Genomic DNA, 15,902 nt, shown 5'->3' with positions numbered 1-15,902 from the left:
AATTGAATGTAAAAATTTCCAAAGTGATCATATCTGAGTTTTCTTCAATTAATAATTACAATCAAGTTCAAAGCAAACCAATAGCAGTGATATTCAGATATTTAATTTATATTTTATTATCTTAATGGTTCATTACTTTAAAATGCAGATGGAATTAAAAATAAATAATCATCCAGTAAAGCTACTTGTTCTTCATTAGTTTTTTGTTTAGTGTTTGGGAGACATGTTATCATTCAACTCTGGATCATTTCAATGCTAGACAGCAATATGTAGTTGGATCGGTATCTTTCATCTTAAAAGTGATGAAGGGCTGGCACCACGGCTCAATAGGCTAATCCTCCGCCTTGTGGCGCCGGCACACCAGGTTCTAGTCCCGGTCGGGGCACCGGATTCTGTCCCGGTTGCCCCTCTTCCAGGCCAGCTCTCTGCTGTGGCCAGGGAGTGCAGTGGAGGATGGCCCAAATGCTTGGGCCCTGCACCCCATGGGAGACCAGGATAAGTACCTGGCTCCTGCCTTCAGATCAGCGCAGTGCACCGGCCGCGGCAGCCATTGGAGGGTGAACCAGCGGCAAAAGGAAGACCTTTCTCTCTGTCTCTCTCTCTCACTGTCCACTCTGCCTGTCCAAAAAAAAAAAAAAAGTGATGAAGGCAGTGAGAAAATGCAAGGAAGTTGTTAAGAATATTGCTATATGAGCTCTTTTTAAAAAGTTTTCATTTATTATTTGAGAGCTAGACACACATGCGCATACACACACAAGGAAAGGTAGGGACAAAGAAAGAGAGAAAGAGACAGAGGATATTAACATATTCTTCCTGAACTTTGACTGACGTACCAGATGTTCATCACAGATTTATTTTACTTCCATTATGCCATCTGCTTTTGTTTTCTATTTGAATTTCTACTTAATCCGTCCTCTTGTAAAAAGTGAAGAAATTTTTGGTTTAGCTTTACTAATGTACTCTCTATTATCTTTGAATTCCTGTAACTGGAAGTTTATTACATTTTCTCCTATAAGTGCTGCCCTCTCATTTGTCATTGTGTTCTTAAAGGAAGACATCTTTAGGTATTTGGGGCATTCTTTGGAAGATTTTATAAAAGCATGTACTTCGATGATGGATTTGACTGAGGCTTTGAAAATATAATTGCTTTATGCTTACCTTTCCCATTAATGTTTTATGTTTTAGTTTAAGCTGGGGACATCCTCCTGAAAATTTAGCCCCATTTCCTATAAAGTCTAACGGTTGGCTTGACTTGGGATCTAGCTCCTAGAACTAAAGACCAACAGACAACCTCATGAATATTACACATTTTATAGTACTTTAATGTGTAAAAAGAATTTAAGAGAATTTATGGAAATAAGAGGAGTAACAGCAGTAGAGCAGTTCAACAAACTATAGAGAGAAATTTTCAGGTTTGTTTTAAAAAAAAAAGGGTTGGCATTCACAGTTTTATAGACCTGCCTCTGGGAGGCAGTAGGGTGTAGAGGTTGGGTCTGGCTTCCCATTGACTTCAAATCCACAGCCACCACTTGCCAGCCGTGTGATCTGTGCCTTGGGTAATTCTGTGAAATAGGTACAATAGTAAATCCTCCCCCATAGGGTTTTTGTCAGGATTAAATGAGATACTTCCTGCTGGGCACTTACAATTGTGTCTGGCACTGAACGAATCTTCAATAAAAGTTACTCTCATTATGGAATAGGCTGATGCTTTTGTGTGTTCCCCATCATTAGAGGAATTTAAGCAGAGGTGGAATAACAAATTGGTAGGGATTTTATAGACAAGATTCAAGCATCAGATAGCTTCTTCAACCCCTGAGATTTGTGTTTCTATTATTTTTTTCCAGTGAATATCAAGAAATCTTTCATATATGACAATGGTGGTATTAACCTGTACAACATGCATTTTCCTGGTGGCACGATTCCAATGATAGAATTTCCTGTTGGTAGTCTGGGACCTCAGGGTAGAGCAAAGAAAACCATAGCTTAAGTCCTGTCCACATGCTGGCCTCATGGTGCGGACCAGCTACTGATGCTAGAGACCCAAATAGATTGTGGACTTAGTTTGAGGGAAAAACCAAAGAAGATGATGATATTTTTTTTTGACAGGCAGAGTGGATAGTGAGAGAGCGAGTCAGAGAGAAAGGTCTTCCTCTTTGCCGCTGGTTCACCCTCCAATGGCCGCTGCAGCCAGCGCATTGCACTGATCCGAAGCCAGGAGCCAGGTGCTTCTCCTGGTCTCCCACGCGAGTGCAGGGCCCAAGGACCTGGGCCATCCTCCACTGCCTTCCCGGGCCATAGCAGAGAGCTGGCCTGGAAGAGGGGCAACCGGGATAGAAATCAGCGCCCCAACCAGGACTAGAACCCAGTGTGCCGGCGCCGCAAGGCGGAGGATTAGCCTGTTAAGCCACGGTGCCGGCCAGTTTTTTTTTTTTTTTTTTTTTTGATAATTTATAATCTTTCCTATGTGCTGGCAAAAATCTAATAAAGATCACAACATTGATTGTTCGTAAGACATAAGTGACAAAGTGCACGCTGTAATAGGTATTATGGGCAGTGGGACTGTAAGTTTCAAGCATTTTGGAAAGAAAGCTGGTAATAATGTCTATGCTAATTTAAAAGACATACTCCCTTTAACTCACCAAACCCACTTTTAAACAACTTTAAAAAAATGTATTGTGGCATTCATCATGGTAATAAAAGAATAGAAAGAACGTTATGATTTACCTATGAGAAATAGTTAAATGCAATACATTCTTACTGTGGTATATTAAATGACTTTAACCAAATGATCTAGATATCATCTATTGACTTGAGAGACCCATAAGGTATTGCTAAGTGGGTAAACCAACTTCCAGAATGATATTCATGAGATTATCTAACATTTGAAACAGAAAGCACACAATCAAATCTTCCAAATCCTCTGAGTGTTTTCCATACAAGGATAGAAGTCAGGATGGCTGCCAGGTCAATGACACTTTTTAGTTCAGTGCTGGGGCCCAGAGGGGATCAATATGAAACAAAGGAAATTTTTATTGGAATGGAAGAAACTAAAAAGAAAGAGTTTTAATTAAGGAAGAACATATTGATTTCAAAAATGTACCTACTTCGGGCACAATGCCAATTTCTTGAGAAAAATATGGCCACTCTCCCTTCCTGTTTTTTTTTTTTAATATATCTTTTTTCTCTTGTCTCCTCCTTGCCACTTCCTTATCTTTTCTTCGACTTCCTCTTAAAAAAAGGAAGTATTTTTTTTAATGGACATGTACTATTAAAGTGTTTAAACATAATGGAAATAATAGAAAGAAGCAGTTCATTCTCTTGTTCTTTTTTATGTGAAACACTAATGATACGCTCAAAAAATTCTTCCTAAGCAGAAGAGTACACATGCCTCCTCCAGCTTTTGTAGAGGTGGCCTCTGCCAGTGCCAGCGAAATCCAAGTTCCCAAGACGCTGCTCTTCAGGAAGAATACAAACCCAAAGTTTCTTTCTTTATGAACTGAAAGAGCGGCAGCCTTTCTTCTGATGGTACACAATAATGGTGCATGCTGTGAAAAAAAACCAAATATTTTGACTGTGATTTTGTGAACAATGACAGAAAATAAAATCTATTAATTAGTTTTTTAAAAAAGATTTATTTGTTTATTTGAAAGTCAGAGTTACACAGAGAGAGAAGGAGAGACAGAGAGAGAGAGGTCTTCCATCTGCTGGTTCACTTAGTTGAGGTAAATGTGTAAATATAGCAAAGACTGGGGCTGGCGCTGTGGCATAGCAGATAAAGCCACTGCCAGCAGTGCTGGCATCCCATATGGGTGCTGGTTCAAGTCTTGGCTGCTCCACTTCCAATCCAGCTCTCTGCTATGGCCTGGGAAAGCAGTAGAAGATGGCCCAGGTCCTTGGCCCCTGTACTCACGTGGGAGACCCAGAAGACACTCCTGGCTCCTGGATTTGGATTGGTGCAGCCAGCCGTTGTGGCCAATTAGGGAGTGAACCAGCGGATGGAAGACCTCTCTCTCTGCTTCTCCTCTCTTTGGGTATCTCTGACTTTGAAATAAATAGATAAATCTTTTAAAAAAATAGTGAAGACTTTTCTCATGCAGTAGAGCTATTCTTTGAATTTTTGTCCTGAGCTAAAGAGTTTAGTGCACAAAGCCTTATGGTAATGGAAATGAGAGTGTGTCAACTTAATCTAGTTATGGTGTTTAGAGGTGACACCTTTAGGAAGTGATTAGACTGGATTAGGCTGATAGGGTGTGGTTCCATGATTGAATCCTGGTGGCTTTTTAAGGACAGACATAGCCATGGACAGGCCACATGTGCTCCCTTTCTCTTGTATGTAATGCTCTGTGCCACATCAGGACTTTGCCAGCAAGAATATCAGCAGCAGGGGCTGAACCATGGGGCCTGCCTGATCTTGAACTGTGAACCTCCAAAATTGTGAGCCAAAGTAAACCTGTTTGCTTATAGAGCTAGCCCGCCTCAGGTGCTTCTTTGTAGTATCACACAGCTAATAAAAGTAGTTAGAAGGAACTATTATGAAACATTTATGTAGATAAACTATTTGAAATTTATCTTCCTCAAATATTATATCTTCTTTAAGGATTATTTATTTGAAAGTCAGAATTACAGAAAGAGACAGAGAGATGGAAAGAAAGAGAGAGAGAGAGAGAGAGAGAGAAAGAGAGAGAAGACAGATCTTCCATCTACTGATTCGCTCCCCAAATGGCCACAATGGCCAGGGCTGGGCCAGTCTGAAGCAAAGAGCAGAAACTCCAACTGAGTCTCTCATGTGGATTCAGGGGCCCAAGTACTTGGGCCATCTTCTGCTGCTTCTTTCTCAGGCTCATTAGCAGGGAGCTTGACTGGAAATGGAGCAGCTGTAGGCACCCATATAGGATGCTGATGCTGCAGATGGCAGCTTAACTCCCTGTGCCACAGTGTCAGCCCCTAAAATATTACACCTTTAATGAATTATGTGAACTATGTAAGTGAACAAATTATACCTTTATGTCTGAAGGATTTGAGGCCTGGATTTGACAGTTTAGGATTGCTTTTGTCTTCTATTACTTTTAAGTTCTATTTTTGTCCTTTTAAAAAAATTATCTCAAGTTTTTATTGTGGAAAACATGAGGCAAATATTTCTAGAGAAATATTTCAAGAAATAAATGAAGAAGGAAGGTTATAATTGGAGTATTAATGTTCTAGTAAATTAATAGAGGTAGACATTAAGCATTAACAGCTCCTTATATCATAATAAGAGACAATCAAACATTTTTGTGTCTCCTAAGAGAATAGAACCACATCTATAAGGTGTCTTGGTAAGAACAAAAAAGTAAACCTGCTGAAATCTCTAGATCCAATTTTCAATTTACAGGAAGTACAAAAGCCCAATTTCTCCCACAAATAAATTTCAGAGTGGTAAAGGGAGTTGTGGGGAAACCTACAGATTAACAAAAGAATATGCCATTTAAAAGACAACCAGAAACTGTAACAGTAACTCTGTTATTTGCTGATACTAAGAAAGTCTTCTGCTTTAGGTGTGTTAACAGTATTATATTTGTTTTTATATACAGTTTATATGCCTTAAACATGGTATTTGGCAGTTTCTACAAAATAATATGATTGGAGGTGTAAATAGGCTGTAGATGAATCAAGAGCTGCCCTGAGTACATGAATGCTGGAGCTGGGTGGTAGGTGAACAGGGACTTGTTGCATTTTTCCTGCATTTTTCTACCTGTCTGTTATATAGTTACCCTGTGTTACAGTTCATATACCGAAGTCATTTATCAGTTTTTACAATGATGAATTTATTTCACAGTATCACCCGGTAGTGATCAATTAGGTCCTTGGATTATTTTATCTACTACAAATACACAGGTTTAACTATATTGGCTATGCTTCAAGCCACTGTCGCTGTTATTTATTGTTCTTGCTGTCTAGTGTCCTAAATGGCCTGAGGCCAGTTGACATAACCCTACTGGCTTTTGATGATTTCTTTGTTATTTAATATGATGAAGTGTTCCACACTTATCTAGAGCATGTTGGACCCCAGACTTGGAACTAGCCAAGGCTCCCTTTCAGCGAGTTCATAGGGCTATTGGTGTGATCATTATTTCTATGCCTTTTCAGTGGACCAAGTAGTGTATGTATTTTTCCATCAAAATATGAGGGATCTTCAAGAAGCTCACAAAATTATGAAAAAAATTATACATGGATTCTAAAATTGATTTTGCATAAAAATAAACTTATCTTTAAAAAATTCAGTTTGCTATAAACTTTTTAAATAATCTTCATATCATGAGTGCATATATATTTCCAGTTCAGGGACTTAAATCTGTATGTCTTCAATTTTCCACATATATAGCCTTTGTCCTGCTGAGAATTCCAATTCTCAAGGTCAAGAAAGATGATATAATTAGAATATCAAATGCTTGCATATTTTCTTTATCCACAATATACAGAGAGAATAATACTTCCAACACTATTATCAACAATACAATTACTGGAACCAATTTTTTTTCTTAGTGATGGAATCTCACTGTAACTTTGTCATTCTATCTTTTTAATTTTTATTTATTTAGTTAGTTATTTTTTAAAGATTTATTTATTTTATTTGAAAGTCAGAGTTACACACAGAGAGGAGAGGAAGAGAGAGGGAGAGATGTCTTCTATCTACTGGTTCACTCCCCAGATGGCTGCAACTGCCAGAGCTGCGCCGATCCAAAGCCAGGAGCCAGGAGCTTCCTCCAGGTCTCCTACGCAGGTGCAGGGGCCAGAGGACTTGGGCCATCTTGTACTGCTTTCCCAGGCCATCGGAGAGAGCTGGATCAGAAGTGGAGTAGGCGAGATTTGAACCGGAACCCATATGGGATGCCAGCACTGCAGGCAGCAGCTTTTACTTCACTAAGCCACAGTGCCGGCCCCAAAGATTATACTTTCTGTTTCTATGGAAAATTTTGATTACATGTCAAACATTGTAAGCTTTATGCTATTCACGTTACATATTGCTGCATTCCCTTAATTGTGGTTGGATTTTTGTTCTAGAATGCTGCTAAGTTACTTGTAGCCAGTTTGACCTTTCTGAGTCTTCTTGTTAAGCTTTGCTAGAGCAGATCCAGAGCCTTGTCTCTGTGTTACTGTTCTCCCTCCTGGAATTCACCAGAACATTCTGGCTGTTTTGGCTTCTCTCTGAGTCTTTACAACTCAGCAAGACTGCCAGGTTCTGGTTGGGGTTCTTCACCCACTAAATCTGGAAGCTCCTTTGGACAATAAGCTGGCAGTCATTGTGGGGCTTGCCTCTTCTGTTTCCTTTCTCTCAGAGATTATCAGTCTATGCTGTCTGTTGTCCGATGTCCAGCAACCAATGTTTCATATAATACTACCCAGCTTCCAAGTTGTTTAACATTGGAGAGTTTATCTGCCCCCTGGAACTCCATGTAGTTAGAACTAAAAAATTCCACTCATTTTTAACACTGAAGATTCTCCAGGACTTTCTATTTTTTTGTTTTTACAACTCATTTATTTTTACTTGAAAGAGCACTGGTTGGGGAGGAGGAGTGGGGGAGAGGGAGAGAGAGAGAGAGAGAGAGAGAGAGAGAGAGAGAGATCTTTTGTTCAGTGTTCACCCACATAGCTGGGTCTGGGCCAGGCTGAAGCTGGGAGCCAGAAACTCCATCCAGATTTCCCACATGGGTTGCGGGGATGATTGGTGGGTTATCTGCTGTCTTCCCCACAGCAGTAGCAGAAAGCTGGCTTGGAAGTAGAGTAAAGCCAGGACTCTCACTGGCATTCCAATATGGGAGGCAGGTATCCCAAGCACTGGTTTAACCCACTGTGTCACAATACTCGCCCCTCTGCAGGGCTTTTGCTGGCTTCCTTCCATACAGCTTTATACCCCACTATCCTCAGTGCTCCTTTTAACTCAATAATCAGCAGGTTTGGGGCTGGCGTTGTGGCATAGTGGGTAAAGCTGCCGCCTGCAATGCCGGCATCCCATATGGGCACTGGTTTGTGTCCCGGCTGCTCCGCTTCTGATCCAGCTCCCTGCTGATGCCCTGGGAAAAGCATCAGAAGACAACCCAAGTTTTTGGGCCCCTGCATCCATGTGACAGATATGGAAGAAGTCCTGGCTCCCAGCTTCGGCCTGGCCCAGTCCTGGCCATTGTGGCCCTCTGGGGAGTGAACCAACAGATGGAAGATCTCTCTGTCCCTTCTTCTCTCTGTAACTCTGACTTTCAAACACAATATATAAATGTTTTTTAAAAAGTCAATTGTATTTCTATATATGCCACACACATTGAAAAAAAAATAAATTCCAAAAAAGCAATCAGATCCACCTTCTCTGTTTAAAATATGATAATCAACATCAGGTTCATTAATCAAAGCAAATAATGAAATCCCTTTTTCATTTGTGTGCTTAAAGGCATGAAGAATCTGATATATCCAAGTGGTAGTCTACTTCAGTTTAGTGGGACTATTTCTGTGTACCTAGAGGAAGCATTCTTTTCTTGAGAACCAAAGTTTCAAAGTTGTTAGAGTGCAGATTCACAATAGCAGGAAGATATATCACCTTCAAACCTGTAGTGCACAGGATGGAGGCACCAGCCAACATACCAGCTTTGACAACTCCCATAGAGGCTGGGATAAGGCCTAGAGCAGCCCTGGGAGGGAAGGTGACTCCTCAAGGAAAGAAAAACACAGATGTTGGCCTAAAAAGCTCTCTCCTCCAGGGCCAAGTAAACACCAAGATAAATGACTGAAAGGTTTCACTTCATACTCTTACCTATGCTTTTTATTTTTTATTAAAAAAATTCATTATTAGAGGAGAAAGTCTGACGGAGAAAGGGCTCCCTCGTACTGGTTAAGCTGGGAACTCAAGTCTTCTGCATGAGTGGCAGGGACCGAACTTCTTGGGCCATCACCAGCTGCCTGCCAGGGTGCACACTGGCAGGAATGCTGAAATTGGAAGCAGAGAGGAGGACTCGAACCCGCACGCCAGCATGGGACACGGTTGACCTGATCCCTAGGCCAAACACCAACCTCACAGTCCTGGGTGGGCTGTAAAGTCTCAGCCTTGAATTTCTGTCTTGTGCCGGTAAAGTATAGGGTGATACATTCAGGTATGGCTTGGATTTTTCTCTCTCATAGTCAATGAATAATCAGTCATTCCTCATGGGATAGAAATAGAGATTGAGGGAGGGGTGGCCGAGTAAAAGACACAAGCAAGTTGGGCATGAAAATCAATGGCTAGTACAATTTTCTTCTGTTTTCAGGGTCAGCTTTGTATGGACTCACGTACTTCACCTCCGCTTGGATAACAGAATGGCACTGAGAGCGCCAGGCACTGTGACTAGGGAGTCAGACAACCCCAGCTACTGACAGCAGCGGAGCCACATTGCCCCCTGATGTTCCAGAGTCAGACTTCCATTCTCTGCCAGGGACAGATCAAATCAAGAGTGGTTTCTCAAAGGAGGACTGTTATGGCTAACACGTGCGGCTTTACTCCAAGCCCTTGAGAACAACACTGGAATCTTCCCCATTGGATTTGCTAAAAGTATCACAATTGGCTACAGACACGTCGGTATAATGAAGGCATTACATTTTCCTGAGGTTTTCACTTGCCGTTGGCCCTATGAAAAGTGTTCAGCCCAGGGCCGGTGTTGTCGCATACCAGGTAAAGCTGATGCCTGCAACCCTGGCATCCCACGTGGGCCCTCGTTGGTGTCCCAGTTGCTCTTCTTCTGACCCAGATTCCTGCTAATGGCCTGAGAAGAGCAGTGGAGAATGGCCCAAGTGTTTGGGCCCCTGTACCCACATGGGAAACCCAGAAGGAGTTCCTGAATCCTGGCTTTGGCCTGACCCATCCATATTTTAAGTGTTTCATATGATATTTAAATCAATTTTTCATTGACTTATGGCATCAGTTAAGAGTCACTGCTGCAAGCCTCTTTTTTCAGAAGCAAATGAACACCACTGGCACATGATAGGTAGCCACTGAGGTGATCTCTACGCTAACAATCTCTACGCTAATGATCAGAAACCCCAGGCTAACTTTCACCCGGAAAGACAGCAGAACACCATCATTGTCTTGCTCAAGAGTGGTTGACGACTCACCGGTTCCACACCACTAAGTCCACAGAGTCATTCATTTTCTCATCACTGCATAGGAGCAAAACTGGTGCCCTACGTAGCATCCGTGTAGTGGCAGTTATGCAAGATGTCTTGATAAAAGTACTTGTGTGCCGTTTTAATTCCACTAACATGCAGGGATCTGCCACTTCAATGAAATTTCTAGGGGCCTAGTTGTACCATAGTAATGCACACGTTTATTCATTGAAATGGAGCATGTCTGTTTATCCCCTCCAAAGGGACAAAGGTTTTACACTTTTTCACTGCTTTCTAAAAAAAAGAGCAGCGGTGCTTGGTAATTTGGAAGCAACAGACACCACAGTTAAGCATATTGTCCCCATATAATCAGCAAATGTTTCTAGGGACTTAAGACTTTTTAAAATTTTAAAATTTAATTTTATTTGAAAGGCAGAGAGAGAGAGAGAGAGAGAGACAGAGAGACCTTCCATCTGTAGGTTCACTCCCCAAATATCTGCAAGCGCTAAGGCTGGGCCAGGCTAAAACCAGGAGCATGAAACAGTGCAGTTCTCCCACAGGGGTGACAGGGATTCAATTACTTGCACATCTCCTGCTGCACCTCAGGGTGTGCACGAGCAGGAAGCTGTCTTGGAAGCAGAGGAGACTCCAATACAGGATGTGGGTGTCCCAAGTAATGTCTTAACTACTGAGCCACATGCCTGCCCCAGGGATGAACACTTTTTTTTTTTAAAAAAGATTTATTTTTTATCAAAAGGCAGAGTTACAGAGAGAGAGGGACACACACACACACACAGAATGAGAGAGAGAGAGAGAGAGAGAGAGAGAGAGAGAGAGATCTTCCATCAATTGGCTCACACCCCAAATATTAACAATGGCCAGGGCTGGGTCAGGCCGAAGCCAGGAACCAGGAGTTTCATCCAGTTCTCCCACATGGGTACAGGGGCTCAAACACTGGGCCATCTTCTGCTGCTTTCCTAGATACATCAGCAGAGAGCTGGGTCATCTGGGACACGAACCAGCGCCCATATGGGATGCTTCTGTCACAGGCGGTGACTTTACCCGTTACACCACAAAACTGGCCCCTGAAGGGCTGTTTTTCTAATATCTACTTTGAAATAGGAACCAAACCTATTTTAAAAATGTGTCTCTTCAGGCCGGCGCTGTGGCATAGCAGATAAAGCCGCTGCCTGCAGTGCCGGTATTCCACATGGGCACCGATTTGAGACCAGCTGCTTCACTTCTAATCCAGCTCTCTGCTATGGCCTGGGAAAGCAGTAGAAGATGACCCAGGTCCTTGGGCCCCTGCACCCTTGTGGGAGTCCCGGAAGAAGCTCCTGGTTCCTGGCTTGAGATTGGCGCAGCTCCGGCTGTTGCGGCCAGTTGAAGAGTGAACCAGTGGATGGAAGACCTGTCTCTGTCTCTCTGCCTCTCCTCTTTCCTCTTTCTGTGGAACTCTGACTTTCAAACAAACAAAATAAATCTTTTAAAAAATGTATCTCTTAAAATAAAAATCAAACTCTATTCTTTGCTCTTTTATTTATCTTGTTTAACATATAATTAACATATTCAGTTTATATCAAACAGATAATGAACTTTAATCAGTTTTAAGAAACACGAGTTGTAGTGTAGAGGCTATTTATATGTTCAATAGTAAAAATAAATCTGGTTATTTAGACTTTTTTTAAGATTTATTTATTTTTTTTGAAAGAGTTACAGAGAGAGAGAAGGAGAGGCAGTGTGAGAGAGAGAGAGGTCTTCCATCCGCTGCTTCACTCCCCACTTGGCCGCAGCGGCCAGAGCTGTGCCAATCCGAACCCAGGAGGCAGGAGCTTCTTCCAGATCTCCCACATGGGTGCAGGGGCCCAAGGACTTGGGCCATCTTCTACTGCTTTCCCAGGCCATAGCAGAGAGCTGAATCAGAAGTGGAGCAGCTGGGACTTGAACCGGCGTCCATATGGGATGCTGGCACTGCAGGCGGTGACTTTACCCTCTTCACCACAGCACCAGCCCCTTATTTAGACTTTTAACATAATGCAATTCCTTATAATAGAATGAATTTCTCTCTTGTAAAAATGAATATTATCATTTATCTATATTATTTCTTTTTTAAGTTTTTAAATTATTATTATTTTTTTTTATTTTTTGACAGGCAGAGTGGACAGTGAGGGAGAGAGACAGAGAGAAAGGTCTTCCTTTGCCATTGGTTCACCCTCCAATGGCCGCTGCGGCCGGTGCACCGTGCTGATCCGAAGGCAGGAGCCAGGTGCTTCTCCTGGTCTCCCATGGGGTGCAGGGCCCAAGGACTTGGGCCATCCTCCACTGTTCTCCCGGGCCACAACAGAGAGCTGTCCTGGAAGAGGGGCAACCAGGACAGAATCTGGCACCCCGACCAGGACTAGAACCCAGGGAGCTGGCGCCGCAGGTGGAGGATTAGCTTATTGAGCCGCAGCAACGGCCTATATTATTTCTTTTGAAAACACATTCTAATCTGCTAATATTTTATTATCTGTTACTATGATCATTTCTACTTTGTTAAGAGAATTTCTAATGATACATTTGCATTATTAAACAATAAGTAGCTTATTTTCCCTTATTTTCACTACAATTCCTTGGCATAAAAATGCAAACTCAATATGTAAATTATGTTCACTTAAGGTATATTTATAGCAATTTTAGGTGCAAACACAACTGTCTTTCAGTGGGTGCCAAGATGTAAATCACGCTACTTCAAAAAATAAACATGCATACAGTTTTTGTTTTGTTTTTTGTTTTTTTTTTAGAAAAAGTAGATGTGCATGAAAACAATAACTCTGGTCTGTCTTGAGAGTGTGACATTTATGAAGTAAATGAAAAAGCAAACACAATGTGTAGAAATTCATGGCTTCATGAATCTTTGTACAGACACAATAGTGTGAGCTGTTGTCAGTAGAGAAGCAATGGCTAAGCAAGCAAGAAGCATTATAAAATATCTAGCACACAAAACTTGTATAAAATGCTTGGCTCTGGGCTGATAAAAACATCAAGTCATTGCTATGCTAATTAAACAAACATTTCTGGATGCCTAAGAGAACCCAAACTTGTATTAGGTGCTCAGGATTCAAGGTTGGAAAGTCATAAACGCTGTCCTTGAAAAGGTTGCTTATCTACTCAGGGAGAGAGGTGTCTAACAGACGCTTAGAATTCATGGGCAGTCAGAGAGATTTTTAGATGTTTATCGCCTTAGGGGAGAAACTGACATATTTGTGTGGAAAAGTTGGTAAAAGCTCTGTAGAAAATATGAATTTTGGAAGATATAAAATATGACATATATGCTAATATTCAGAAAGTTGTCTATGTAAGGTATTAATGTCCTAAAATGAATAAGTGTATCCATTCCTACTGCATAACAAATTACCAAAAAGTTGGCGGCTTAAAGCAAAAATTGGTTATTATGGGCCGGCGCCGTGGCTCAACAGGCTAATCCTCCGCCTTGCGGCGCCGGCACACCAGGTTCTAGTCCCGGTCGGGGCACCGATCCTGTCCCGGTTGCCCCTCTTCCAGGCCAGCTCTCTGCTGTGGCCAGGGAGTGCAGTGGAGGATGGCCCAAGTGTTTGGGCTCTGCACCCCATGGGAGACCAGGAGAAGCACCTGGCTCCTGCCATCGGATTAGCGCGGTGCGCCGGCCGCAGCGCGCTACCGCGGCAGCCATTAGAGGGTGAACCAACGGCAAAGGAAGACCTTTCTCTCTGTCTCTCTCTCTCTCTCACTGTCCACTCTGCCTGTCAAAAAAAAAAAATTGGTTATTATGGATAATGTATCCATAAAGAGTGTCTGAATTGCCGTCTTCTATTCCTGTGTTATAGCTTGACATTATAGTTAGTTGTTCTTTTCTCCAGGGCTCAGCAAGCTATGGTCCACAGAACAATCTGATTTGTTGCCTATTTTTATAAACAAAGTTCTGTTTGAATATACTCATGATTGTTTTTTTACTCTTACCTATGATGGCTTTTATGCTACAACAGTAGAGCTAAGTGGTCGCAACAGGGACCGGGTGGCTTACACGCTGCGAAGCTCTGCCAATTCTCTATCCTATTCTAATGTTGTCCAATAGAACTTCCTGTGATGGTGATGATATGCTATAGAGAATTGATATGTGCTTATGTTGATATGTAACTGAGAAGCTGAATTTTAAAGTTAACAAGTTTTGTTAATTAAAATTCAAATGGTACATGTGACTAGTGGCAACATATTATTGCACAGCCTAGTTCTAGATAGGAAGAACCCTCTATCCCCTCATCCCAAGTGTACTGTTTCACACTTAGCCAACTCAATAACTGTCTCAGCAAGTATTTACTGAATTAACTTTATCATGGGTCTTTTCCCTTGTTGTAGTGAAACTCTGTGAAAAACTGAAAGCTGAAATTTTTCTCAAGGCCTTGTCCTCCCCACAGCCCCCTACTCTCCCTACCCCAAAGCAGCCCTAGCAGTGAAAGTGATTCGCAGGGAAACAAATACTTGCCTGGAGTCAGGAGCCCTGAGTCACTCACTCCCCTGTGCTGAAGTCAGCCTCAGGAGGGCTGCACTTCGCCTTTCTCTCTAACCTTGGTGCTGGAGCCGGCTTATCTACTCCTTTGTTACCTCTGGGTAAACAGATTCCAAGAATTCACCACCCTGTTTTATGGCTGGGCCTTCAGACCCATCTGTTTTCTCACAGCTCCCAGAGCAGGAGGGAACCAGGGTACAGGTTATTCCATCTTGGAGGTGTCTAATGCAAATTTGTTCTTTACCTACTGAGGAGAGCAGTAGCTTTGTCCAATCAAATGAAAGGAGTTGTTATGTTTTCCTCCAGGCAGAGGTCTTCTTGCCCTATGATTGCATCACTAAGTGGCACAGTTCAAAGGTCAGCAGAAGGGCAAAGTCAATTCAGAGGCAACAGTGTGGTTGCTTTGGTCTCTCACAGTATTATCCGTGCCATAATGAACAACATTTGGCAGTTTCTATTCAAGGAAAGGAATCAACTTAAAGAAGAGGCAAGAAAGAAAAGGAAAGAAAGACAATTAAAAATGCTTTTATGGGGCAGACATGTGGCACAGTGGTTAAGTTGAATTGGGGTGCACATTATTGCTTATCTGTTCTTTAATTTTCAAGCAGAATGGCAGGTTTGACAAGTAAAAGCTATTGTTAAACTTTCTCCAAGGCAAAGCCCCCCAAGGCAAGGGCCTTCTTGCCTTCCATTGTCTGAGGCACAGTTCAAAGTTCAGCAGAAGGGCAAAGTCAGCTCAAATGCAACAACGGTATAGTTTGATTTGTTTTGATCTGTACAAGTATTACATATGCTATAATGAACAAAATTTGGCAATTTCTGCTCAAGAAAAGCAATAGATTGATGGAAGGAAAGAAAAAAGAAAGGGAAAAAGGACAAGAAAATTAAAAATGTTTTGATGGGGCAGGAGTGTGGCAGAGTGGTTAAGCTGCTGCTGGGGATACCTGCATCCCATTTCTGAGTGCTTGACTCAAGTCCTGGCTACTCTGTTTCCTATCCAGTTTCCAGCTAATGTTCACACGGGGAGGTAGTAGATGACTGCCATAGTACTTGGGTCCTTGACACCCACTTGGGAGATTTGGATGGAGTTCCTGGCTCCTGGCTTCAGAGTAGCCCAGCCCTAGCTGTTGCAGGAGAGTGAATTTACAGATGGAAGATCTCTCGCCCTCTGTGTATCTGTTTCTGTCCGTTTTTCTGTCTCTGATTTTTCAAGTCAAATGAAAAGAAATAAAACATTTTAAAAAATGCTTTGATGGTACATCACATTTTGTGGATG

Source organism: Lepus europaeus, chromosome 14 (assembly GCF_033115175.1).
Source record: "Lepus europaeus isolate LE1 chromosome 14, mLepTim1.pri, whole genome shotgun sequence".
In the NCBI taxonomy this organism is placed as follows: domain Eukaryota; kingdom Metazoa; phylum Chordata; class Mammalia; order Lagomorpha; family Leporidae; genus Lepus; species Lepus europaeus.
This window is presented reverse-complemented; position numbering follows the sequence as displayed.